General features: G+C 45.3%; 1 long non-coding RNA gene across 1 annotated transcript in view; it reads right to left on the bottom strand.

Annotated features, from left to right (window-relative positions):
• Nucleotides 1-13545: 13545 nt before the first annotated feature.
• The window catches only part of LOC128346754 (uncharacterized), a 34279-nt gene continuing 20386 nt past the window's right edge, over nt 13546-27438 (bottom strand). The window contains exon 3 of the long non-coding RNA XR_008317170.1: nt 13546-13934. This is a non-coding gene — a long non-coding RNA (uncharacterized LOC128346754). The remainder of the gene's footprint in view (nt 13935-27438) is intronic.

Below are 27438 nucleotides of genomic sequence, written 5' to 3'. Positions count from 1 at the left end.
AGACTGTATTCATTTGACAGGTGTGATGAACATACTACAAGTCCCCCAAAAATTCAGCTTGGGGAGGAGCTGCCTTTTTGGAAATGGCAGATACTATGTTGAGTTAAAAGCACCTATATCTCTGAAGCTTACAAACCAATTCAACAGTCTTGCAATCAAGATGGCCAGAAGCTCTCAGAGAACAATTCTGAGAGAACTGGAGTTTATAACCTAAGGTTTTGGGGGATTTTCTGCATTATTATCACAATCATCAAATAATACATACCCTGCAGTTTACAGATGTTTATTCTAAATGAACATCTAATAGAACATTTCCTAATGAAATTAGAGATTCCCCTTCTCTGAATGTTTTTAAGAAGGAACTGAAAACATACCTGTTTAGCCAGGCTTTTAGTTTATAGTGTTAAAGCTTCAGGTTTTTATTTGTATTTTTAAAAATTGTTTTAATTGACTTTTTTGTATGGGGTGGTATAGAAATGCAATAAATAAATAAATAAATAAATAAATACCCAATCAAATACTAATTTCACCAGGCTGTGGAGGTTCAAATCACTTTACATATATCATCTTCTTGTAATCCTTACAACCAATCATTACAAGTTAAGTGAATATCACCATACTGCAGATGGGGCGGAGCGAAGGCTGAGTGGGAGTGGCTTGCCTAAGACAAGGTGAGTTTATGGCAGAGACAACATTCAAACCAAGGACTTCCTGGTTTGTGATGGAAAATTCTGGGAATTCTGGGTTTGTTTAATGAGCAGAGGCTCTGACCATCCATCCTGTTTAAGCTTTTATTGATCACGGTATGTGGGGTGTCCCTCTTCCAAGAGCGCACACATAGGCTTTTGGCAAGAGTCTTTTATACTTTTTACAGGCTATAGGATTGAGTACAGAGCCTATCAGAGGCCAAAGTTTCATGGTATACACCGATCATACTAGTTCAAGCAGAATAAAGCTTAGACATTGGTAGACAAGAAGGTGGACCAGTTACAAGGCAGAAACCAGCAATAATGCACCAATCAGCTTTAGCTGTGCTTATGCCTAGTCAGGCAGGGCAAGCTATGGTCAACAGGTTTTTATCTCTACTCAGACGGGGCAGAGTATTGTTTCCAAGAACAGGGGCCCTTGTTACAGCAGGGTGCAGAAACTTGTGACCTTTAGGACTTACATAGGTTACACAACTGGGTGAAAGGGGATAGTGGAATTCTCCCTCATCATTTGTCACTTGATCTCTTAGTCACTGTGTTACATCAGCTCTCAGACTAATGTATGCATTAAAAAGTCCAGCTAACGTTTCCATTTTCCATAAGAAAACCTGGTCAGTTCTCCAATTTCTCCAGCCATTCCTTCTCTGTCGCCTTCATTTTTCATTCTACTATTCTCTTCTACTACTACACATGTGGCTGAATCATGGATCCCTTGGATATAGAATAGAATAGAATAATTTATATACTGCTTTTCAATGGAAAAGTTCTCAAAGTGGTTTACAATGAAAAAAGAATAACAAGATGCTTCCTTTCCCCCAAAGGGCTCACATTCTAAAACGAAACCCAAGGGAAACACCAGCAGTAGCCTCTGGAGGAATGCTGTGCAGGGGCCCTTGCATGTACCCCTCTGTCTGTGCTCTACTAGTCCCTGAAATTGCCTGCAGGAGCACACAAAGCCACAAGCCGCCCAGGGTCAGGTGGAGGCACTATCCCTGCTGCCCTCGGGTGCAGGATGCAGATGTGCCTGTCCATGAACACAGGCCCTTGCTCCAGCTACCCTCTTTGTCCAGATTCAGCAGCAACATTTCCACTTGCCACATGGAGGTGCCCACCCCTACAATCTGCACCTCCCTGTGATCCTAGCTTGACCACAAGTCTGCCACCTCAGAACCCAGCCACTCAGTTGGTGACATGTTGCAAAGGCTAGGTGCTACCTCCAGTAGCAGTGGAACAATGGCAAGAGAGGGCAGGGCCGGTTTAAGCATACTGGCAACTGCAGGGGGGCACAGCATTTGGAGAGGCTCATGCTGGGCTGGGGCCTGGGGACTTGCAGAAGAACAGCAAGAAATTCTTTGGATCCTTGCTCAACGTAGTACATAACATCTAGCAGGGAGGTTGTTAGAGATGGCCTAGATGTCATCATAAAAGCCTCACTGAGGGAGGGCAGGATGCCTCCATGTTTGAAAAAGGCAATTGTGGATGCTTTGCTTAAGAAGCCTGCCCTAATTATAGGCCAGTCTCTAACCTCCCTTGGGTAGGCAAGGTAGTTGAGAGGGTGGTGGCTGATCAACTCCAGGCAGTTTTGGATGATACTGATGATCTAGATCCATTTCAAACTGGCTTTAGAGCAGGCTGTAGGGTGGAGACAGCCTTGGACGGCCTGATGGATGGTCTCTACCAAGGAATGGACAGATGGAGTGTGACTCTGTTGGTTGTTTTGGACCTGCAATGAAAATGAGGCAAATAAAAGGAGAAGCTGCTTGATGTTCTCTTTCTTTTGTTCTAAATTGTTGCCAACTTAGCTGAGGCAGAGGATCAGCTGAGGGATCATGATGCCAACAACCTCCCCACTCTTTAAAGGAAATTAGCTGTACAGAGGGCCCCCAAGCCTAATTTTGTAGTAGGCCCCAACATTTCTAGAACTGGCCCTGGGAGAGGGTAATATATCTGTTTGTGGGCTTCCCAGAGGAATCTCTGTGGGAAACAGGATGCTGGACTAGATAAGCCTTGGGCCTGATCCAGCAGGACACATCTGATATTGTTATGTAAGCCTGGAGTCTGAACTCCATTTGACTTGCACCCTAATGCTTCTCCCCTTACAGCAAGGGGGCATTTTTGCCTTACGATAGAGGATCCAAAAGCTGCATCTACATCTGCACACAGGGGTCTAGCAAGGTTAGAGTGGGCCCAGAGACAAGATTTTAAAATCGACCCACCCCCCTGCATCCACTGCAGCTCAGCTCATGAAGTAAAGAAATCTTAAATGAGGCCGAATAGTGGTAACAAAAAGCATAGTAAAATTTGTATTTTTTAATATGTGTGTGTGTGTGTGTGTGTGTGTGTGTGATATATGTGTGTGTGTGTACACACACACACACACATATAGGTGAAACTCGGAAAATTAGAATATCGTGCAAAAGTCCATTAATTTCAGTAATGCAAATTAAAAGGTGAAACTGATATATGAGACAGACGCATTACATGCAAAGCGAGATAAGTCAAGCCTTAATTTGTTATAATTGTGATGATCATGGTGTACAGCTCATGAAAAACCCAAATCCACAATCTTACATGGAACCAAGAAGACAAGGATTGAAGAATAGAACAATATCGGACCTCTGAAAAGTATAAGCATGCATATGTATTCAGTACTTGGTTTGGGCCCCTTTTGCAGCAATTACTGCCTCAATGCGGCGTGGCATGGATGCTATCAGCCTGTGGCACTGATGAGGTATTATGGAAGACCAGGATGCTTCATTAGCGGCCTTCAGCAATTCTGCATTGTTTGGTTTCATGTCTCTCATCCTTCTCTTGGCAATGCCCCATAGATTCTCTATGGGGTCAGGTCAGGCGAGTTTGCTGGCCAGTCAAGCACATTACACTGTATACTTTTCAGAGATCCGATATTGTTCTATTCTACAATCCTTGTCTTCTTGGTTCCATGTAATATTCTAATTTTCTGGGATTGTGGATTTGGGGTTCTCATGAGCTGTACGCCATGATCATCACAATTATAACAAATTAAGGCTTGACTTATCTCGCTTTGCATGTAATGCGTCTGTCTCATATATCAGTTTCACCTTTTAATTTGCATTACTGAAATTAATGAACTTTTGCACGATATTCTAATTTTCCGAGTTTCACCTGTATAATATCTCCTATGTGCCACAATAGAACATCATCCTAAATTATTTTTTAAAGGTTTTGTAAATTGTGGACGATGCAAGTCATTTAATGGTACTAGAGAAAGACATGCTATTCTGGTAGCTCCAGGTCTTAACACTCACATCAGTTTCGGAAGATGAATACAATTGAAGGAAGCCTGGGCGGGTGCACGGCTGGGGGAGTCAGTCATGTGACTTGTTTCTGGGGCCCCCCCAAGGCAGTGGGCCCCCAGACAACTGTCTCCCCTTGCCCTATTATAGTTACGCCCCTGTTTGCACACGCCCGCCCGCCCGCACACACACACACACCTCTTACCATAAGCACAGCAGACAAATGCCATAAAGACCTGTCCTCTTGTTTTTGATCTTATTTCACATTATCAGGCAAGATAATTCCTTATGACTCCTTAGTATGGTGCAACTACAGTTCCCTTCCAACAGTTTGTGCTGTTACTAACAAAGCCAATAGAGTAAGTTGAAGAGGAATAAGAAATTCTGACCTGAAAGATGAGGCATCTGCTTGGGGAGCATATCTTTCATCAAGATGAACACCATGCCCAGAATACCATATAGATAGATAGATAGATAGATAGATAGATAGATAGATAGATAGATAGATAGATCAATGTTGGATTTTATTTGGGGAGGAAGCCACCTAGATTTTCTAAATCAGTCCTGTTCTGGCTTACATGGGATATAAGAACATAAGAACAGCCCTGCTGGATCAGGCACAAGGCCCATATAGTCCAGATTCCTGTTTCACACAGTAGCCCACCAGATGTCTCTGGGGAGCCCACAGGCAAGAGGTGTGTGCATGCCCTCTCTCCTGTTGTTGCTCCCCTGCAACTAGTATTGAGAGGCATCGTGCCTCTGAGGCTGGAGATGGCCCACAGCCATCAGATTAGTAGGCACCTGTGCTCCATGAATTTGTCTAAGCCCCCTTTAAAGCCGTCCAAGCTGGTGGCCATCACCACATCCCATGGCAAAGAATTCCATAGATTAATTATGCACTGTGTGAAAAAGTACTTCCGCTTGTAGATCCTAAATTTCCCAACCTTCAGTTTCATGGGGTGACCCCTGGTTCTAGAGTTGTGAGAGAGGGAGAAAAAATTCTCTCTGTCTGCCCTCTCCACTCCATGCATAATTTTATACACTTCTATCATGTCTTCCCTTAGTTGCCTCTTTTCCAAGGTAAAGAGCCCCAGATGCTGTAGCCTAGCCTCATAAGGAAGGTGCTTGAGGCCTCTGATAATTTTTTGGTGGCCGTCTTCTGCACCTTTTCCAGTTCTGCAATAATATCCTTCTTAAGATACGGTGACCAAAACTATACACAGTACTCCAGATGTGGCCGCCATAGATTTGTATAAGGGCATTATAATATCAGCATTTTTATTTCCAGTCCCCCTCCTAATGATTCCTAGCATGGAATTAGCTTTTTTCACGCCTGCCGCACACTGAGACGACACTTTCAATGAGCTGTCCACCACGACCCCAAGATCTCTCTCCTGGTCAGTCACCGACAGCTCAGACCCCATCAGTGTATATCTGAAGTTGGTGGTTTTTGCCCCAATGTGCATCACTTTAAACTTGCTTATATTGAACTGCATTTGCCATTTTGTCGCCCAGTCCCCTGGTTTGGAGAGATCTTTTTGGAGTTCCTCACAGTCTGTTGTGGATTTCACTACTCTAAATAGTTTAGTGTCATCCACAAATTTGGCCACTTTGCTGGTCACCCCAACTTCTAGATCATTTATGAACAAGTTAAAAGTACTGGTCCCAGTACCGATCCCTGGAGGACCCCACTTCCTACCTACCTCCATTGTGAAAACTGTCCATTTATTCCTACTCTCTGTTTCCTGTACTTCAACCAGTTACCGATCCACACATGAACCTGTCCCCTTATTCCATGACTGCTAAGTTTACTCAAGAGCCTTTGGTGGGGAACTTTCTCAAATGCTTTTTGGAAGTCCAAGTATACTATGTCAACTGGATCACCTTTATCCACGTTTCTGTTGTCACTCTCAAAGAATTCCAAAAGGTTAGTGAAGCAAGAATTTCCCTTGCAGAAGCCATTCTGGTTCTCCTTCAACAAGGCCTGTTCTTCTATATGCTTAACAGTTTTGTCCTTAAGTATGCTTTCCATCAATTTACCCAGCACCGAAGTTAAGCTGACTGGCCTGTAATTTCCCGGGTTCCCCCCTGAATCCCTTCTTGAAAATTGGAGTCATATTGGCTATTTTCCAGTCCTCTGGTACAGAGCCTGGTTGTAGGGACAAGTTATATATTTTTGCTAAGAGATTGGCAATTTCACATTTGATTTCCTTCAGAACTCTTGGGTGGATGCCATCTGGCCCTGATGATTTGTTAATTTTTAGCTTTTCAAGACAGTTTAGAACATCTTCCCTTGTCACCTCAAATTCACCCAGTTCCTCAGCTGCTAAACCTGAAAAACTCAAATCTGGAGAGGTTATATGCAGGGGCGTAACAGGGGGGGCAGGCAGGGCACGTGCCCTGGGTGCCACTTTGTTGGGTCACGTGGGGGGGTGCACCAAAAAGTGCCACGGCCCCCCCATCCCCCCCCTGGATTGCGCGGCGGTGGTGGTGGGCGGCGGATTGCGCGGCGGTGGCGGGCAGTGGTGGATCATGTGCCCCATGGCTTGTGGCGCACAGTGGCAGTGTGGGAGTGACCGACTGAGCGCAGTGGTGGCAGGCAGCGGCGGATCACACGGCGGTGGCGGGCGGCGGCGGGAGTGAGCGCGGTGGTGGCAGGCGGGGCAGCGGCAGATCACCGAGTGCACAGAACGATGCCAAGGCCTGCCATCTGGCCCGGCGTCACTTCCCAACTGCACAGGCGTGCCTGCGCAGTTCATAGAATGAATTGCGCAGGCGCACCTTGCAGTTGGGAAGCGACGCCGGGCCAGACAGCAGGCCTCAGCGTCGCTCTGCACACTCGGTGATCCGCCGCCGCCCGCCACCGCTGCACTCACTCCTGCCGCCCGCCGCCGCCCGCCGCCGCGCTCACTCGGTCACTCCCATGCCACCACTGTGCGCCACAAGCCATGGGGCACACGATCCGCCGCCGCCCACCGCCGCCGCGCGATCCGCCGCTGCCCGTCACCGCCGCAGAGTCCGGCCAGGGCGCAGGTATGTGGGGGGCGGGGGGGGGCGCAATTTCAGGGGCAGAGCTTGCCCTGGGCGCCGTTTTCCCCCATTATGCCTCTGGGTATATGGTCAGTATCCTCCGCCATGAAGACAGCAGAGGATATGGTAGGCTAAAGATATGGTAGACTAAGCTTTCCTAATGGCAAACTATATTGCAAACCCTCTAAATTAGCTATGATGTCAACTTGAGATACTCTAGATAAATTACTTCAAGCTAGAAACCAAGAATTGAAAATGAATTTGCTTAGTCTTCTGTGGTACTGGAATGGAGCTTGGGGAAAGGAGCTTAGCTCTAATTACCAAATTATAGAGCTGTTGGAAATATGGTACAAACTGAAAGCTAAAGAAAGCCAACCAAGGACTCTCTCCACTCATATCTGTTGTTTGGGGTGAAAAAGACTAGATTTGGCAGAGGTGGGTGATATTTTTAGGTGGATTAAGCACCAGAGATAGATAGATAGATAGATAGATAGATAGATAGATAGATAGATAGAGCGAACCACGGTTCATATTAGTGTCTGTGCTGGTCAAGTTATATGGTAATCTGGTCAAGTTATATGGTAATCATTTTTTTAAATTAATGCACAAATATTCTGGGGGGAAACCTGCTCAAATCATACCTAACTCTTTTGCTCAGTTATGATCTCCCAGAGGCATTCAATAAAAGATGGGTGTTAAAGCATATTACTTCATGTTGATAATAGGTCCCTTTCTCATTGGCAGCTTGCCTCAGGCCAACTGGCCGAAAGAAAGAAAGAAAGAAAGAAAGAAAGAAAGAAAGAAAGAAAGAAAGAAAGAAAGAAAGAAAGAAGCTGGATTTTATTTGGAGAGGAAGTCATTTAGACTATAGATATGCTTTCTCTTTGAAGTTTTTTCCCTAAAAATCAACTTATTTTTATTTGTTCCTAAGCAGAATTACAAGGTATTTGGAGACTTGATCTTGATGCTAAAGAGGGAAATTAACCTGAGGATGATGTTGCTTTGCCTTTGACCTCTTAATTTTGAGTAGAGTTAGGTTCTAATATTAACTGTAGAATTTTAGTGATGTACATTTGGGAATTAATCATGATGGCTTGGAGATCAATTTGTAATGTAAGTTAGTGACATTTTAACTATGAATTATGAGCTTTGGCCTATATATGCACACTTTTATTATATTCTCTAGCTTTGACTTTTAAAAAAATTTCTATTTAAAATAATCAAATAATCAACTGTATGTTGCTTGGGCAAAAGGGCACCTTTTAAAGTGGCAGTTTCCTTATATTTAGCAGCTGTTCCAACTCAGTCCAGCGTAGTGTCTTTCCCAGTGGCTGTTGCTGGCGACTCCTTTGTGTTTCTTTTTAAATTGGGAGCCCCTTTGGGACAAGGAGCTATTCAAACCACTGTGAACATTTTTTGTTAAGAAGAACCAGAACCAGAACCACCGCACTGTTTCAGGCCCAAGACCTACCTAGTCCAGCATCCTGTTTCTCAGAGATGATGGCATACCCTCCACCCTCTCTCCTGCAGTTGCTCCCCTGCAACTGGTATTCAGAGGCATCCTGCCTCTGAACCTGGAGGCAACCTATAGTCATCAAGTCTAACAGCCACTGATGGACTTGTCCTTCATTCATTTGTCTAGGCCTCTTTTAAAGCCATCCAAACTGCTTGGGTGTCTCCTGCTAAATGAACAAAGAGGCACCATTTTAAAGTGGTGATTCACTTTACTGAGCAGGGGGAGAGCAACTAGCCCTATCCATCCCCAGCACAGCATCCCTCCAGTGGCTGTTGCTGATGTCTGTCTTATGTTTCTTTCTTAGATTGTAAGCCCTTTGGAGACAGGGAGCCATTTTATTTATTTATGTATATCTATGTAAAGCATTTTTGGAACTTTTGTTGAAAAGCAGTATATAAATATTCATCATATTCATATTTGTATCACCACATTCCATGTCAGAGAATTCTGTCGATAAATTATGCATTGTGTGGGAAAAGTACTTCTGTTTGCTGGTCCTAGATTTCCTAGCAATCAGTTTCATGGGATGACTCCTGGTTCTAGTGTGGTGAGAGAGGGACAAAAACTTCTCTCTATCCACTTTATCCACACCATGAAAATTTTTATTAATCTCTATTGCGTCTCCCCTTAATCACCCTTTTTCGAAATAAATAAATTAATGATAAATTATCAATAGTAGTAGTAGTAGTAGTAGTAAATAATAGTAATAGTAATAATAATAATCCCCCCCCCTAATTGTTTTTCTAAATATTCTTTCCAGCATGTTCAGTTTGTGCTAAAATGCCAAGGCATAGAGCACAGGAAGATCCTGTGTGGACATTCATGCCATCAGGAGTGTAAGAACATAAAGAAAAGATGGGGAAGGAAACCATCTCGTCCCCCCACCTTCAGTGATGACAGTGGCTTGGAATTTTTTGTTACACTATATGGCGACAATCCAGTGTGCAGTTATCCGCCCATACATTCCGCTGGCTTCTATGGTGATTAAGCTTGTATCTCTCAGCACAGGATTGTGGCCTATAAATCTACGAGAGCCCGCCTTGAGTTCCTTGCAGCATCAGGTAACAGCCCCAGTGTCATGTTACTGTCCCAGGGCACTTCCACGGAGCATTTAGTTACAGAAGCACACCTGTAGAGCTGGATAAACATTCCTGGAGTATTTGTACAGCTGTGGCAGGAGCATAATCATCATAATTCAAGCATGAGCACCACAGCTTGGATGAAGCTTAAGGTATGGATTTGGAACTTAAGCTGAAGAGCAGACGGCAGTGACTTCACTGCCTCCCTGGCACACAGAGATGACCATTCTGGGCTGAACTGTTCCGTTCATGTGAACTTCCCTTCAGGGTCCCTTATGGGAGAAGCTTCGGATCACATGGACTCAAATATAGCTTTTAGGCAACACTGGCGTCATACCCACAACACTGAGAGGATAATTTGGACCTTTGCCTATGTTATAGAGAAGCAGACATGAGGTGGTAATTGAGGTCTGAATTTCCCATTTGGCAAAGGGAATAAATATCAGGAAAATGCCTCCCAAACGGTGTCAGCAATATGAAACTTGGAAAACAGACTTGTGTTTTCAAAGTTTTGTATTGCTGACACAGTTTTGCAGACATTTTCATGATATCTAACATTCAACAAGAGCTTGAATTGGAGAAAAAGGGAGGACATATATACCTCACTTTTCTTCCATAGAACTCAAGACAACATGCAGAGAGTTCCCAGAGGGTCTTTCATTCAGGTACTGACCCAGACCTGCTTAACTCAGCAAGATTGCTGCACTGTGTGCTTTCGGACCTAGTTTTAAGTTAAGCAAGTTTCAGTGGTAGCACAGAGGCAGTGGCTGATATACTGTGCAACGGTCCATGTGCACTTTAACAAAACGTGTGTGTAGTTGCGCAAGAGAGCTCTTGGCCAAATGCAAAAATTGTGCACATGCAGTTGCACAAAGGACAGCCATTATTTTCAATGGCCATCCATCAGGCAACTCCATTTGTGCAATGTTGTGTGTTTGTGCAAGAGAGGTCTTATGCAACTATGCCCACATTTCGTTGAACCATACGCAGAAGATTGTACAGTATCTCAGCCACTGTTTCCCATGGTGTACACACAGATTTTTAACCATCAGTAATTCCTGCTCAAACAGGTCTTGCAGGCTTTTTAAAGCACTAAAAAAACCCTGCAAATCCTGTTTGCCGGAGCTGGGATGAGGCTTCACATGTACCATTTGTATCATTCTGAAAAACCACCATCTGCCTCCAGCCTCAGTAAGTAAACAAATCCTACTGCTTTCCCACCTCATTCCCTTACATGTACTTAATTCTATCAAGATGACAGGGGAAATAGTAGTCAGACAATATGTCTGAAAATCTTTAGATTTTAATTTTGAGAGGTTTTAGGCAGAGTAATGGCAATGTTTCCCTACTCCCCCACCTCTGCCTCTGGCTTCATCTTCTGGGTACCTTCAACCACCTGGCTGCATCAGTGGAAGAAGTGAGACAAGGCCATGGGCATCAGCCTACCTGGGCCCAGCTGTCATTTGGTTCCTCCCCTCCTGGAACTGCCTTCATCAGCTCAGCAGCCATTCCAATGGGTCATTATGCAGCTTCAGGATGTAATAGTTTGGTCCCTGAATGCTTACATTTCCTCTTTCCTCCCTATAATGTTTTCCTCTTTGATTATAACCCCCTGCTAACCTGTAAACCACCTGGAGTGCTTTAGAAGGAAAATGGTACAGTATATAAATGTAATTGTTTGATTGATTAATCCATTGCCAACCATGCATAGCACAATTGAGCAGGTCCTTGCATACCATCCAGCCTGCTGCAGCATGCAAAGCTGTATGAATGGGGTACCCATTACAACTAGGAGGTGTACAAGTGGGAGCCCCTGCCTGCCATGTTCTGCCTTTAAAAAAAAAAAAAAAAGCCCCAGCTGATATCTTCAGCATCCTCTTAGACCACTGAGCGTGCTCAGTCCACATCAGGCTGCTTTTGTGTGGAATGTTCCTTTACTTTTTCTTTTAATTTACAAACTTATTTTCTTCTGCATACTAAGGAGTTCCTGAGTATGTAGAAACTACTTCCAGTCTGATATGCACCTGACGATCGAGGGGGAGAAGGGGGAGGATGAGGTAGAACCATATTAAGCCAGGTGCAGGAGAAAATTGTAAGAAGAAATCAGCAGTCCTTTGTAAGCTCCCTTTCCCCCACATCACTTTGAGACTGGGGTAACAAGAATGCAATCCCCTTGCAAATCTAGTGTGGCATGCACTGGACTGGGGAGAATTCAGTCTACTCATATCTTGGCAGATGGGGCAGGGGGGACAAGCTGTGAGAAGCTCCTGGACCTACAGCCAGGAATGATATGCTCTGTGCATTGTCGTCTCAGGAGGTGAACCACCAGGCTATAAGTTGGCACATCTACCTAGGCAGTCAAGGATTCCCAGGAACTGGAGTCACTCCACCTTTCCAGACTGGCCATTGGCTCTCTTCCACCGGAAAGACAATAAACAGCTTCCTGTTTCAGCTGGAACTTATTTTATTTTATATACTGCCCATCCAAAAATGGATCAGGTTGGTTCACAATTAAAAACAATTAAACCCTTAAAGATATTAACATACGACTGGTTTAAAAATAATAGAAACCACTAAAATATTATTAATAGCCAAGCTGAAAAGATGGGTCTTATGGCTCTCTTGAAGGCCTCCAGGGATGATAAACCTCTTATAACTATGGGAAGCACATTCCACAACCTAGGTGCAACTACCGAGAAGGCCCGGTCAAAAGTTGCCACCGGATGAACTTGTGGAACCCCAGGATGGGCCTCTCCTTATGTATTTATATTTTCCACCTTCCTTCCATCATGCAACTCAAGGCAGCATACATGTCTCCCAGCTTCCACCCACGCAGGCACTGACTAGACCAGGGCTGTCCAGCTTCAGCACTCCAGCTGTTGTTGGACTACAGCTCCCATCATTCCCAACCACAGAGGCCAATAGTCGACGGAAACTGTAGTTTAACAACAGCTGAAAGGTTTAAGTTATGCAGCCCTGGAGTAGACCTAGATCTGCTTAGCTTTTGCAAAGTGGCTGCATCATGTGCCTTCAGACTCTGCTCTGCTACTTGCCTGCAGAATGAGGATCTCTTTCCTGACTTGGTCTCTGGCTGTCCTCTCTCCACTACTGGTTTCCACTCTGTCGCACAAAGAGATTCTACCTGCATCAGAACCCTCTTTCTCACAGGGATTCTCAACGTGTGGGTCCCCAGATGTAATTGGACTTCAACTCCCATAATTCCCAACCAAAGGCTACTGGGGCTGGGGATTATGGGAGTTGAAGTCCAATAACATCTGGGGACCCACACGTTGAGAAACCCTGCTAGAATGAAGTAAGCAGCCTTGGCTCTGCTGCTGTTGTTGAACTACAACCCCCATTGTGGCTGAGGTTGTCCGTCCTTGCAAATGTTTAGGTCCCCTCTTCCTGTGCCCCAGCCCCTCCAAAAGGAGGTGCACCCTTGAGTCTGAGGACAGTCAGTGGTCAAGAAGGGGGGGGGGGAATGGAAGTGAGGCCATTTCAGTTCAGATTAGGTCAGTTATGTCAGCCGAGAAGAAGTGGGATAGCGTTAGGTCCCCCTGAAATGAAGCAGAATGGCATATCCCACCCCGCTTGGAGCACCCAGTATGGTGTGCATTAATGTGCACTTAAAACCAAATGGGCAAGAACAGTCATGTGAACCTTCACTGTGTGTATATCTTTTCTTTTAACAGAAAAGCAGTAGGAAAGATCACAGCCTTAACTCACACCAAATGTAGAGTGTGTGTGTGTGTGTGTGTGTGCGCGCGCGCATGTGTACCAATGTATATTTATTATTATTTTATGCCTTTGGAGAAATATAGGGCCTGACCTCTCCATGCACCCTTAGCTGCAAATCTCCTGTTATGACGGCAGCCAGTGTTCCCTTGGTGCCTGAGAGGCAAGATTACAGCCCATAAGTAGCCACCAATTCGTTATACTGCTTGGCATTCTTTATTTGCAAAGCTCTGTATGGAGAATAACAAATTAGCCATTCGAACATGTCTGTGAGGTGCCTTTAGACTCCTTTGTACAGACAGAGAAACCGAAGCCAAAACAGCAGCAAAAAAGAGGTATAAAGACTTGATCCTGAAAAGAGAGCAAGTTGTGAAAGGAACACTTAGCTAGGAATGTATGGCAGTATGGAGTGTCTTGCTGGATCAGAACAAGGCCCATCTAATCCAGCATCTTGCCTTCAATAGGAACAGATCAGATGTCTCTGGAAGCTCACCAAGAGAACGAGCTGGAAATCTTTCTCCCCTGTTGTTTGTCCACGGAAGCTGGGCAATCAGTAGCCTAAAAATGTACCCTTCTTCTCCATGGCTGAACTCTGAAAAAGAAATAGTTATGCAAGTTTACAGCAGAATCTGGTAGTGGGCAGCACTGAATAGGGCTATTCACACAATTCTCAAAATGAAGGCAGGAGGCAAGCAGTCTAGGTTTGGAGGCTCATGTGAGAACCCATGCAACTCCTTCCAAAGTAGCAGCTGTCTTACCTCAGGTTTCTGCTCATGCAGGTGCATCTGCTGTTCCTAGCTGTCCCCAGGAGCCAGCAGTCATGTTTGTAAGAGAGCACTATGGCTAGTGGGGATGCCATTTGTGAATGTGCCACTCTGCAAAGCACACTCTATGGTCCTTTCCTAGCAATGGCTTCAATAGGGCTGGGCCCACCTCCAACCCCTCCATGGCCAATCAGAAGAAGGCTGATGCTATAATGCGTGCTGGGGTAACTTTTTCAATCCGCAGAGGACCCAGCTCCCAAATTAAAAAATGGAGACCACGGCTGCATGACTCGTGTGATGCTGGGTTTGCAGAGCCAAACAGAGGTTCTGCTCATCTGTGAGAAAAAGGGAACTCTTTACCCCTCCAAACCACCCCCAGAAGCTCATGTGAAAGGCCTTAATGTATAAGTGCCCTGTGCTCTCACCAAGATCCCCCCCACCTCTTCTCACCCTTGAAGCAGTTTTGCATTTTTAAAAGAACTTGCTACTACAGTTACACTATTTCTTTCTTACTATCATTCCTAACCCTTGCTAACTGGGCAAAGAGGCACCCTTTACCATGGTGATTCTCTTTATTTAGCACAGGGGGAGTAACTGGCCCTATCCACCCGCAGCACAGCATCCCTCCAGTGACTGTTGCTGGTGTCTATCTGATGTTTCTTTTTAGATTGTGAGCCCTTTGGGGACAGGGATCCATCTTATTTGTTTATTTCTCTGTGTAAAGCGCCCTGAGCCATTTTTGGAAGGGCAGTACCGAAATCAAATTATTATTATTATTATTATTATTATTATTATTATTATTATTATTATTAAATTCATAAACATTAATCAAAGTGGTGATACCCTTTATTGAGCAGGGGGAGAGCAACCGGCCCTATGCATCCTATGTATTTCTTTTTTAATTTGTGAGCTCTTTGGGGACAGGGAGCCATTTTATTTATTTATTTATGTCTAGGTAAACCACTTTGGGAACTTTTGTTGAAAAGCGATATATAAATATTCATCGTGTTTGTCATCATCATAAACATACCTACATGCAGAACTTGAAAGGCAACCATCTAAAATATGTGGAGAGAGAGAGAGGACATAAATGTGAGCAAGCATTTAATTTGCAATCTGTGATGGAAAGCCCCATTTACACTACAACTGAGGGACCCGCTGTGACTTCTCTCCTTATATCAGTGGTGGGGCAGTGGGGTGGAAAATGAGCTGCAGGTGTCGCTCACTCCTACCCTCCTAACCCTGCCCCAACTGTCTCACTCTCTCTCACCTTGCCCTGTAAGGCGTAGAGTAGGTCTAGGAGTCCCATCTGGCAATTATCTTTGCATCAGAGAAGCTACTGAACTTCAGCTCTAACCTACATCGCTTGGGTATGTCGGAGCTTCATGACCCATGAAAACAGTCCAGGTTGGGGCTCCTCCCTCCCCACACCAATGTTTTCCCAGTTTCCAGGAGAGGCAATGCTATGGTGCAAAGAACCAGAGGAAACACTGCCTAGAGATGTATATATCAGGCAGTATATAAATAAATACATAATTAATAAATAAGAAGCTACAAATCACAAAAGTATCTTGCCAGAGTATCTAGATCAGCTCTGATATTTGATCAGCAGTGTCTGCCCTTGTGTTAACTGAGACACCTCTGTTCCCTTAAGGGTGTAATGCAGTGTAAAATAACTAAACATCATGCAATAAGAAACCAACCAACAAAAAACCCTCGCATGAATTGCCAAATGTGCCACAAAGACACATTGGATTTAACTGCAACTCGACCCCTTTCTCATGAAGTTGTTCAGCCATTACAATGTATATATAGATCTCTGTATGTGGTCCAGTTGCTAATGCATAGCCAAATCGGACGTCACACTGGATTCTGCCAGCCCCATTGTTGGAACTTGAGTAATTTGACCTCAGTTTTGTTTTGTTTTTTGCAATATGTGCACTGAACTCTACAATTCTTAAAATTTTAGGGCTGTATTAGTCACCCACTCATACTGTACTTAGCACTTTATATAGGCACCGTGTCAGGGAGGAGCCGATCCGAGAACTTAGAATTTGACTACATGTGGCTAAGAGTGAGGAGAAGAGGATCAGCCAAAGGCCAAGTGGAAAAGATGGATTTTGAGAAGGAACGGAAGGGAGGGAGGTGGCACCACATGGATGGTCAGGGAGGGAATTCCACTTATATTATTATTATTATTATTATTATTATTATTATTTTATTTTATTTTATTTTATTTTATTTTATTTTATTTTTACATTAATATCCCGCTCTTTCTCCAAGGAGCCCAGAGCGGTGTACTACATACTTGAGTTTCTCCTCACAACAACCCTGTGAAGTAGGTTAGGCTGAGAGAGAAGTGACTGGCCCAGAGTCACCCAGCAAGTATTATGGCTGAAAGGGGATTTGAACTCGGGTCTCCCCGGTCCTAGTCCAGCACTCTAACCACTACACCACGCTGGCTCTCTATAGGGGACATATAGGGGGCAGCAAGGGGGAAAGAGCAGAGACACTGACTGAAGAGAGCAGGAGATCATGGGCTGATTAGGGTGGTAAAGCTGGAGGAGCAGGAGTTATGGGCATGTATATAATAAGCAAGCACAGTTGAAAGATGTGTGGCGAAAAGGCCATGGATTGTGTAAGGACAAGGAGTGTGTGCCAGATACAGAAGGGGGACAGGAAGCCAGTGAAGTGATCTGAGGACAGGTGCCAGGGGGAACACATTGGGTGGCACCCAGACTAGCAACTGCGCAGATGCAGCCGTGCAGACTTCCAGACTACCACTCTAGTCCGGGTTCCAGACTACTGAGTTCCAGACTACCACTGCACTTTCACCGAAGCAGGGGAAGGGTCAGTTTTAAGAGGGGGCTGGCCCCCACCAGGGATGTGTTGGGAAAGTCAGGATTTGGTGCCTTGTTTCAAGCACCATGCTACCTTGGGCTGCCCCTGCTCCCTCCCTTCACACGCATGCCCTGCCGCTTGAGAAGACTCTGGCTGAGCTAAGAGCATCTTCTCCTTGTGAGGATGCAGCTCCTGTCACATCCTTGAAACACGGCTCTAGATGTCAGCCAATATTCCAGGTGAGGTCTGGCCAGTGCGGAACAGAGTGAAACAATCAGTCCCTTGTTATCTGGATGCTACGAGTCTGTTAACACAGCCAAAGATTGCATTAGCTTTTTAAGCAGCTGTATCACACAGTTGGCTCTTTTTCAGCTTATTGCCCACTAAGAGACCTAAAGGCTGTTCTCACAAGCAGCCTAATCGAGGCTAGGGCAGCCCAGCCTGGGTTAGGATGCTCATGTGCCGTGCCGGGATCCATGCATTCCTGGCGCTGCCCACCCACCTAATCCCCACTTTGAAACAACAACAACAACAACAACAATAATAATACCCCAGCACTGGGATTGTGTGTGGGGTGCCTAGAGTGCCCATCTCATGGGAGTATCCCCCAATGCACCACGCTCATCCTACCGTGCATTGTGGGATACATGGAGGCCAGGAGGCATCATCTTGGCCTCCAGACATCCGCATGTGAGATCATGGTCTGCACTCCCACCAACGTTGCAGGAACATCTCGGGGGAAAGTAAGTTTTGTGCAATCTTTCTACTGCCCGCCTGCCTTCTAGGTCCCTTTCACATGTACTCCTGCCAGCCTAGGTCTCTCTAGTTGAGTGCCTCCCACCTATATCCAATCCCTGATGTGCTAGATTTTACTTGCAGGGAGGTTTGTGTGCATGATGGTGCACTCAAGAATCCTACATCTTCAGTCTGAATTGGTCCTAATCACTCTCCAAGCTCTGAATTCTACCTCCTCATTCTGCTGTGTGTGTGGTCGGGCCTCAGGGACACTTACAACATCGCTGTGAGATCACCCTTATGCCCTGTTGCAGGTGAGAAGCTGGAAGTTTTGTGATCGCTTCCAGAGAGTGTGAGTGGAACTAGCCTATTGCAACAGTACCAAGGAAGGTGCCATAAAATGTACGTTGCCTAGAGATACACATATCCTAGAGATACACATATCAGGCAGTATATAAATAGGATAGATAGATAGATAGATAGATAGATAGATAGATAGATAGATAGATAGATAGATAGATAGATCACTTTGTTTAAAAGCCAGTTGTTGGCCTGAGGCCAACTACTGAATTTGTTGATTGTGTGAGATTTGAACTGGGTGAACATCCCAGGTCATCCTCTTCGCTGCTATGTTAAGAACATAAGAACAGCCCTGCTGGATCAGGCCCAAGGAAGCCCATCTAGTCCAGCATCCTGTTTCACACAATGGCCCACCAGATGCCACTGGAAGCCACAGTCAGGAGTTCAGGGCGTGCCCTCTCTCCTGCTGTTACAACCCTGCAACTGGTACTCAGAGCCATGTTAAGTAAAGTAAAGTTGTGCCGTCGAGTCGGTGTTGACTCCTGGTGACCACACACCCCTGTGGTTTTCTTTTGGTAGAATACAGGAGGGGCTGACCATTGCCATCTCCTGCACAGTGTGAGATGATGCCTTTCAGCATCTTCCTATATCACTGCTACCCGATATAGGAGTTTCCCATAGTCTGGGAAACATACCAGCAGGGATTCAAGCCAGCAACCTCTTGCTCCCTAGGCAAGTTACTTCCCTGCTGCGCCATTAGGTGGCTTTATGTTGTTGTGTTACATCACTGCTATGTTGCACCAGTTGTTTTTATTACAGTTAGAGATAAAATTAGAGATTTCTGTTGTTGCCCCCAAGGCTCTGGAATGCCCTCCCGGTGGGTGGGTGCCTGTTCTCTGGCATCTGTGACTGTTTTTAAAAAAACCCAGCTGAAAACACTTTTATCTGTTCAAGCATTTACCCCTTAGTGGTTTCCATTCTCTCCTTCGCAGCTGCTCTGTTTTGTTGTTCCCATTGTGCTTTGTAGTGTTTTTATATTTGCATGGCTTTAATATTTTAATGTGATTTGTTGAAATGTTATTGTATTAACGTTTGTAAACTGCCTTGGGATAAATTTTATGAAAGGTAGTGTATCAATCAGTAGATAAAACAGATGAAGAGATGAAGCTGCTTTATATAGACCATTGGGCAGTCTAGTGCCCATTAACTCTGCCCACGGCTCTCCAAGGTAGGCAGAGGTACTTCCCAGCTGTACTTGTTGAGATTTTTAATTGGAGAGGTGGAAGATTGAACCTGGGACCTTCCACAGCATGAAGCAAGGGGTGCTCTGCTGCTGAATTCAGGCCCCTCCTCCCCTACCAGGCGGGGGAAAGGTCCTGGCTGAAAACACCTGCCAACACTTTGAGTCGTTCATGCTGCTGCTTCCCTTATCCACCCGTAAACCAGGCATGACTGTGAAAGTAGTGCAAGCATCTCGGTGGAGAAGGATCCCACAAGCAGGGTTAGTTGGATCCACCTCCATGTGTCTTCACCACAGGCATTTGCATTCCCTAGCTACCCAGCATTCCCCTCTGCCAAGAAAAACGACAGCTGCTGGTTTATTTTGCGTGCAAGCCCGAGTGCCATGTTCACTTACAAACGGCTTTGCATTAAAAGTCAACCTTATTTAGTCTCTGGGAAATTAATGATTGCCAAATCCAAAAGGTCTCCCATATTTGAGCAGTCATTTGGCGTCTTGACAGGGCTGCGCAGAAAGAGAGCTAGTCAAATATGACAATTGGCTTGAAATATGTAGGCATCTAGCCCTCTGTAATATATGGACTGCATTCCCTGTAAAAATTATTTATTAGGAACTTTTAGTTACTGAGTGGCACCGTGATTTAGTGCACTCTGTACAATTGCTATGTTTGCCTCTGGGACCCCGGGGTTCTAATGCAACTTGCGAGACTGAACTTAAGTGATGCTAAAAAGTTACTGAGGCTGTCTCAGCTCACTTGAGGATGAACCATAAAACTGTCATAACCAGCTTAAATTAAGGACCCTTCGTGCACTGGGATTTCCATAGGACATCTTCCTACCATGTGCTTCAGAAGATGAACCACACAGAGGAGAGAGCAGGGGGGTGGTGAAGCACAGAGGGAGGAGGGGATTCCTTCAACTTCCATGGCCAGGTCAGGGCTGGGCTAAGAGGCAGGACTTCCTTCCAAATCCAAGGTCACTTAGCAGGGTACAGGCTGCAGTGGTGTTTGAACTATAGGGAGCCATGGGGTGGGGGTGGGGGCTGACCCCCTTACATTTTGTGCCAGTCTCCCAATAGCTGGTTTAGAAGGCTACAGGGGGCATGGAGGTGTCTGTCTAAAACTGGGGAAAGTGAGGATTGTGTATTTTGTTAAGGGCCCCCCCACCTCCTCCCTTATAATTCAAGCACTTGGTTGAAGCCCATGGAATCAGCACAGGGGCTGGCATACTAGCAAACTTGCATCTGGAGTTTAAGGACATGTTTGCACAATTGTGCAGAAGTGCACTTGCACAAACACACAAAATTGCACAAATGCAGTTGCATATTAGACAGCCATGATTTCCAGTGGCCACCCATCACACAACTCTGCTTGCACAATTCATGCTTTTGCACCATTTTGTGTGTTTGTACAATGGCTACCTTAAACTGTAGGTGGGACTTTGTGCAGTATGTCAGCCAGGGGATGGGGCTGAAGATCAGAGTCACAAATTGATTAAAGGGAAACCCTTCCAGGTTGGTTCTCCACCCACCCCAAGTCCCAATTCATCCTCTTGCCAGATCTTTTCATATAAATGCTAGAAATGTTGAGTTGGTTGCCAGATGGGTTTTGGTTTTGGGTTTTTAAAAGCCTAACTCAGTAGCATTTTCACTTTCTACAGACACTTGAACAGTGCTGCTCACACACGCGCACTCACAGTCAAACTACACATTATGAGAAACGCATGCTTAGCACTTCCATACTGGGGTGGTGGTTGTTGTTACCATAAACAGCAGCCCCTGCAGAGGACAGTAATCTGGACTGGAACTATGCCAGAGATAAAGGGGAAAGCCACCTTCCCCAACACTGCAATCCTGATCCAGACTGGGACCACTGCAGCTGCTCTTTACAATTTAAAACAAGTTGTTCTGGTAAGAAATAATCTGCCTACTTTCCTTTCACTATAATCTTAATTGATAATTGCCATCCTCACAAATTAGCCCACTTCAGCCTTAAACGTTAACATGTCCGCCATCTTGAATAGGGTTGGATGACATCATCAAACTATGCCATTGAGTGTCCCTATGTGTCACTCACTACAAATGTATCAAATTTGTTTCAAATTGGTTAGGCAGTCCACAAGTAAGTCCACTTGTGCCTCAACTGTTCACGTGTCCACCATCTTGAATTGGGGTGGATGACATCATTACAAACTATGCCCTCGAGCCATCCCTCTGTGTGTACCAAATTTGGTTCAAATCTGTTAGACAGTCAACAAGGTAGCCCATCTGCACCTCAAACATTCATGCATCCACCATCTTGAATCAAGTTGGATGACATCATCACAAACTACACTGTTGAGGTACATAGGAACATAGGAAGCTGCCATATACTGAGTCAGACCATTGGTCTATCTAGCTCAGTATTGTCTTCACAGACTGGCAGCGGCTTCTCCAAGGTTGCAGGCAGGAATCTCTCTCAGCCCTATCTTGGAGAAGCCAGGGAGGGAACTTGGAGCCTAGACGCTCTTCCAGAGCAGCTCCATCCCCTGAGGGGAATATCTTACAGTGCTCACACTTCTAGTCTCCCTTTCAAATGCAACCAGGGCAGACCCTGCTTAGCTAAGGGGACAAGTTATGCTTGCTACCACAAGACCAGCTCTCCTCTCCTTATGTATCACTCACTACAACTGTATACCAAATTTGGTTCAGATCAGTTAGGTGGTCCACAAGTTAGTCTACTTGAGCCTCTGCCATCTTGAATAGGGATGGATGGTATCATTACGGACTGTGCCGTTGAAGTGTCCCTGCAGCTGTACTTGATTTGTTTCATATTGGTCAAGGAATTTGAAGTTGATATACGGGGGGTGGGGAGAGAGAGAGAGAGAGAATGCAAGGTGATCTCATAAACTTAATTTCCTTAAGGAAAGTAGGCTAAAAACAGCACAGAACTGAAGCACTGGGTACATGCTTATCAAAACATGTTTTTGGATAAGGTGACTACTGGATCATTGAGCTCAGCCCCAGCTGGACATACACTGCTGCTTTTGAGTGTGCAGTATGCATCTGTGTGGGACAGCAGTATCCCAGATGCCAGGGATCCTGGGAAATTCTGTGTTCCCAGCAGGGCCGGATTAACATAGTAGCAAATGTAGCATTTGCTACAGGCCCCGCGTTTTCTAGGGCCCCGCATGCCTGGCTTGAACGTCTGCCCCTTCTTTCTGCTCTCTATTTGGTGCTCTCTGCTGACTCTCTTCATTGCCTGCTGCTGCCCATTCTCAACTCCGGCATCGCTCGCCTCGCTGGAGGGCGTTTAAGCAAGGTCTTCCTGGCACCATGGTGTTGATTGGGTTATCTATTATGTTAAGCAGCACGGGAGGGAGTAGTAAGAATAACAATAGGAACAGATAGCTTGCAAAGGGGTCTCAAAGATAACTTAATCGCCAGGGAGTTGGGCCTTATTTGTTTAAACTGTAAAAGTTTTTAAAAACATACACAGAGAGAGTAAAAGAAATAAAAGCAGTTTAGATTAAAAAACAACTAACTATTAATGCCGGGCGGAAGAAAGGAAGCTAAAGAAGATGCTAGTTGAATGTTGCCAGCGTTTTCCGACTGACTGGGAGAGGGTAAAGATAAACAATGAGAATGTGTACCTTTAAGAGGAAAAAGAAAGCCGGAAGTAACTCAGATGCACGGCAAGAGGAGTCTCAAAGTTTAGTGGATCTATTGAGGGGAGCTTGGAAGGAGATTATATTATGGTCTTGTTGGGTAATGTCACTTATATCCTCCTTTAGTATCTAGTGCTGTTGGGAGGGAATCTGTGATCATTGCTTTTCAAGGAACTGCCAAATTTAAGGTGAGCTCCTTTCCTCTCCTCTAGAACTGAAATAACTACTGCTGTGTTGCCAACTTCATTAGCTTTACATTGGGATGCCTGTTGAAATTGTCCAAAGATAAACGGAGGCTGCAAACCTAAACACACTTACTAGAGAGTAAGGCTCATTGAGTTCAGTGGGACTTACTTCTGAGTAAACATGCTTAGGGTTGCACTGAATGATTTGTGCATTTCCTCCTTTTAATATTAAGCATGTTAGTGTAATTTAGATTGAAAGAGGCTGTGCCTCCTGCCAAAAGATTGTCTTTTGGATACTTCTGTTTTCATGGAAGTTGCTAATGAACCTCATCATAATCACATTCATTTGCAATGCATCAACTATTTTAAATATACATCTGCTTTCCTGTCAGGCTTGCACAAGAGGTTAAACATATATTCTTAATATTGTCAAATGACCCTTTTAATGTGATGGCTGCTGGGATCCAATATGTTCTGCACACATTGGAATCAAACATCCACTGTTGTGTGCCAAAATTGCTAATAGGTTCAGATTTCTCAAAGTACAGAATTCCTGAGAACCTTTTAATTTGAACATTCAGAGTTTTGTTCCCCACCCCCTTTCTCTTTGTGAAAATAACTCCAAAGGAGAGCCCATGGTCAGGAGTCACAAAAGTGTGGGGGGGGGGCGTGTTTTGCAAAGTTTGTTGACTGGCTGGCTCAACTGAGTGGAGGCATGGGGCGGTTGGTGGGGGGGCACTAGGCAAATGAAAAAATTGAATTACTTTACTATGCAAGTAAATAATTTATGTTTCAATATTTATGTGCATTTTTTTTAATTTGGGGCCCCTTCATAACATATGCTACAGGCCCCACACTAGCTTAATCTGGCCCTGGTTCCCAGAGCTCCTTTCTATGGAAGTCAGTTGCCTGTGGGTTTCAAACTACCCCAGAGCTCCTTGTACCTTGGATGCTGCTCAACATGCAGTGCGGACAGGCTCTGTTGAACCTTGGGAGGTAGGGTATATGAATATCAGAAACAAAAAGAAGAGGTGGTGGTATGGCTGGGGTAGCTGTGCAGGTCACTTTCACCCTGCGTCCCTGCATGACTCAAGCAGCCCGTGTGAGAATCCAAGAGCAGACTCAGCACGCGGTTCCTGCCACCACCAGTCACAACAAGGGAGAACCTGCAGTTTGCTATTTGCTCTACCCCGCATTCCAGGTCCACCGGACTCTCCCATCTCCCATCTTTTCTCTCATCTGCCCCCTCCCCACTACCACCTCACTCAGGCATTTTTAAAATCAAAGGTTGGCAGTCCTGGAGAGGAGAGGTTCATCACAAGAAAACTAACAGGAGACACTCCTGATGGGCAGTGTGGAATCCCAAGGAGGCAAAAGTCCCCTGTGGGAAGAAGTGCTCCAAGCTGCAGGCAGGGTGTCAGGATCCTAAGTCAGGGACGCAGCCACCCTTGTGCGGATAGGTCCAAAGGACCCGGCCCCCATTCCCTGTGGAGCCGCCCCATCCAGCCTAGCCATGCCTCCTGCATCTGACATCAGGTGCAGGGGGTGTGGCCTTGTGCACAAACGGGGCCCCGGGGCCCCGTTTGAAGTGCGCACAGCCAGTGCTGCATTTCCATCCTTCCCTGCCTCAAAAGGCAGAGAGATACATTCCCAGGTCCCAGCCAGTCTTGGAACCCAGCGCTGGCTGAAACATCTCACAAACGGGGCCACATCAGACACAGTGTGCATTGCCAGGGTGTCTAGGGTTGCTGCCGGTGGGTTGCACCCACGCCGCTGCCGGCTTCCTACGTGCCTGGCCAGAGGCATAGGAAATGCCCCACCCCTGGATATGACACCATGCTGGATCTCAGTGACCTGACCCAGCTAGCTGCCCTCTGCAGCTGGGCTACAGACATGCCTGTTTGTGTCGTTACAAAAAGCTTGTTGAGACTGACAGCAGCAGCAGCTTGTTAGGCAAAATGTATGTTCCAGGAGCCTGAGCTACTGCAACACACACAGTTATGCCTTGAGAACTATCTCACTCAGTCCCCGCTATGAGCAGCAGAATGCTCAGCACCAAGGCCACAAGTTCCTTCCTTCCTGAAGCACTCGGGAATCTGAAAGAGCCAGGAACTGTTGCATACTGAGTCAGACCATTCGTCTATCTAGCTCAGTATTGTCTACATAGATTGGCAGCAGCTTCTCCAATTTTGGAGGCAGGAGTCTCTCTCAGCCCTATCTTAGAGGAATATGTGGGTGGCTGCGAAGAGCATCTGTGCTCCTCCTTTTACCCAACGATGTACTCTGCTCATTTGCATTGCAGGCAGTGACCTCTCCAAGCACCGCTCTGAGGGCTCTCATCATCACCAGCTTCTGGTGCCGCTCTCACAAACAGAGGCCCCCCAGAGGTCTCCTTGCAGTAATGCTGCTAAACCATACTCTTCCCAGTATACCAAGCCCTACCTTTCTTGGGTTGATCCCCATGGATGGACTCTTCTGAATGGAACCCCATTTCCTCATATCAAAGATCAGGAAACAGAAAGTCGCCAAGAGCTCAACTGTAGATCTTGCAGATTTATTACTTACTTACTTATATGCCACCCAAAACGCAAGTCTCTGGGCAGTTTACAACAAACAATAAAAACAACAACTACAAAGGTTAAAACATTACAAAAATTTAAAATTTAAAATGTTAAAACTAAAATCATCAAACTATTAAAACAGCATCTAATTAAAAGCCTGGGTGAACAAATGTGTCTTGACTGCCTTTTTTAAAGTTGTAAGAGATGGGCAGCAGGGGGCTCATTTCATTTCAGGGATGCTGAAATACGCAACACATTCCTTCTTTAATTGTAGGAGTGATGTTGTGCCATGGATATTTCGCACCGATCTCTCCCTCCTCCCTCTCCCACAGTGTCCATAGCTGGAAGAGCTATGCAGCCACAGCCAGGATGCCATTTCAGTCAATGTTGAATGGCTGTGTTACCGTAAAGATGCGGATTCATTAATGACCAGGCTAATTCACAATCATAAATTTATTAGGGATATTCTTCTTTGGGCCTCATTACATGAAAGCCGGGAATTGGTTGGGGGCTGGGGTCCATACGTATGCACTTGCATTTGGATATCGTTAGAGCAGGACGACAGACTTGTGATCCACGAAGCCAAAAGCTGCCCACTTGCCTCCGATAGTGGCCCACCAGAAGGCTCGATAAACCACCTCTTTTTCCTACCCACCTGGGACTGCAAAAGCAGGGGGGTTGCCAGGTAGCTGGCCGGCCACAACATGTGCCATAGTAAGTAACTCATTGCACAGGTCTGGCTTTACCCAGTGGCTAACTTCTGAAAAACAGATGTGCTAAGAGGATAACTTAAGCCTGCCTGGATGCCATCCTCCCTAATTCCAGATGCACAATGTGATTATCCACTGCTGAATGAGATTATCCACTGCGGAGGGAAATGCACTTTACACATGCTCAGAAGCACTCTTCCTTCTAATGGGAATGCACACAGTCATTTGCTGTGGTAAATTTCCACAGTATGCATGTAAACACTTTAAAAAGCATATTGTTGTTGTTGTTGTTGTTGTTGTTGTTGTTAATTAATTCTATTTCTATACCGCCATTCCAAAAATGGCTCAGGGCAGTTTACACAGAGAAATAATCAATAAATAAGATGGATCTCTGTCCCCAAAGGGCTCACAATCTAAAAAGAAACACAAGATAGACACCAGCAACTGTCACTGGAGGTACTGTGCTGGGGGTGGACCGGGCCAGTTACTCTCCTCCTGCTAAATAAAGAGAATCACCACATTAAAAGGTGCCTCTTTGCCAAGTTATGCAAATAAGGCAAATGTCTTTTCTGTCAGGGATCCCCCTACCCCAGGCATCTAGACTGATTAGTTTGGGGTGTCAGGCTAAGACTGTATTTTAAATTCACTCCACCTTTCATTTGATTTAAAACTGCTGTTTTGTGGTGTTTTAGCATTTAACATTGGTGGTGGTGTGAATTTTTTGTTCGTAATTGAAATTTCAAAGTGGGATCATTTCTTTAAATAATAATAATAAAGAAACCATTTTATGACACATGTTTCCACATCTCTTATCGCACATAAGAAAGCTTGTTGGCTCAGGTCAGTTTGAAAAGCTGAAAAGTTTGAAAGCTTGTTGCCTGAAAGCTTGTTGCCTCAGGTCAATTTGGTCAACTGCATGGCTTCACACAACTGGTTTATCAGGCGGTTGCATGCATACTGTGGGGAATGCCAGACGAATGCTTTCTTTAATCAATGTAAGGCATGGATCAGCCAATTAACTATTCCCCATCCATTGGCGTTATTCTTCCTGGCCTAATCAAGACTATTGGGAAAAGTCTAATCACAGTCCAAGCCTCTTTCCTGACAACTGTCTAC

Source organism: Hemicordylus capensis, chromosome 2 (assembly GCF_027244095.1).
Source record: "Hemicordylus capensis ecotype Gifberg chromosome 2, rHemCap1.1.pri, whole genome shotgun sequence".
NCBI classification, from domain to species: domain Eukaryota; kingdom Metazoa; phylum Chordata; class Lepidosauria; order Squamata; family Cordylidae; genus Hemicordylus; species Hemicordylus capensis.
The sequence above is the reverse complement of the archived record's forward strand: the minus strand, read 5'-3'. Positions and strand labels throughout refer to the sequence as shown.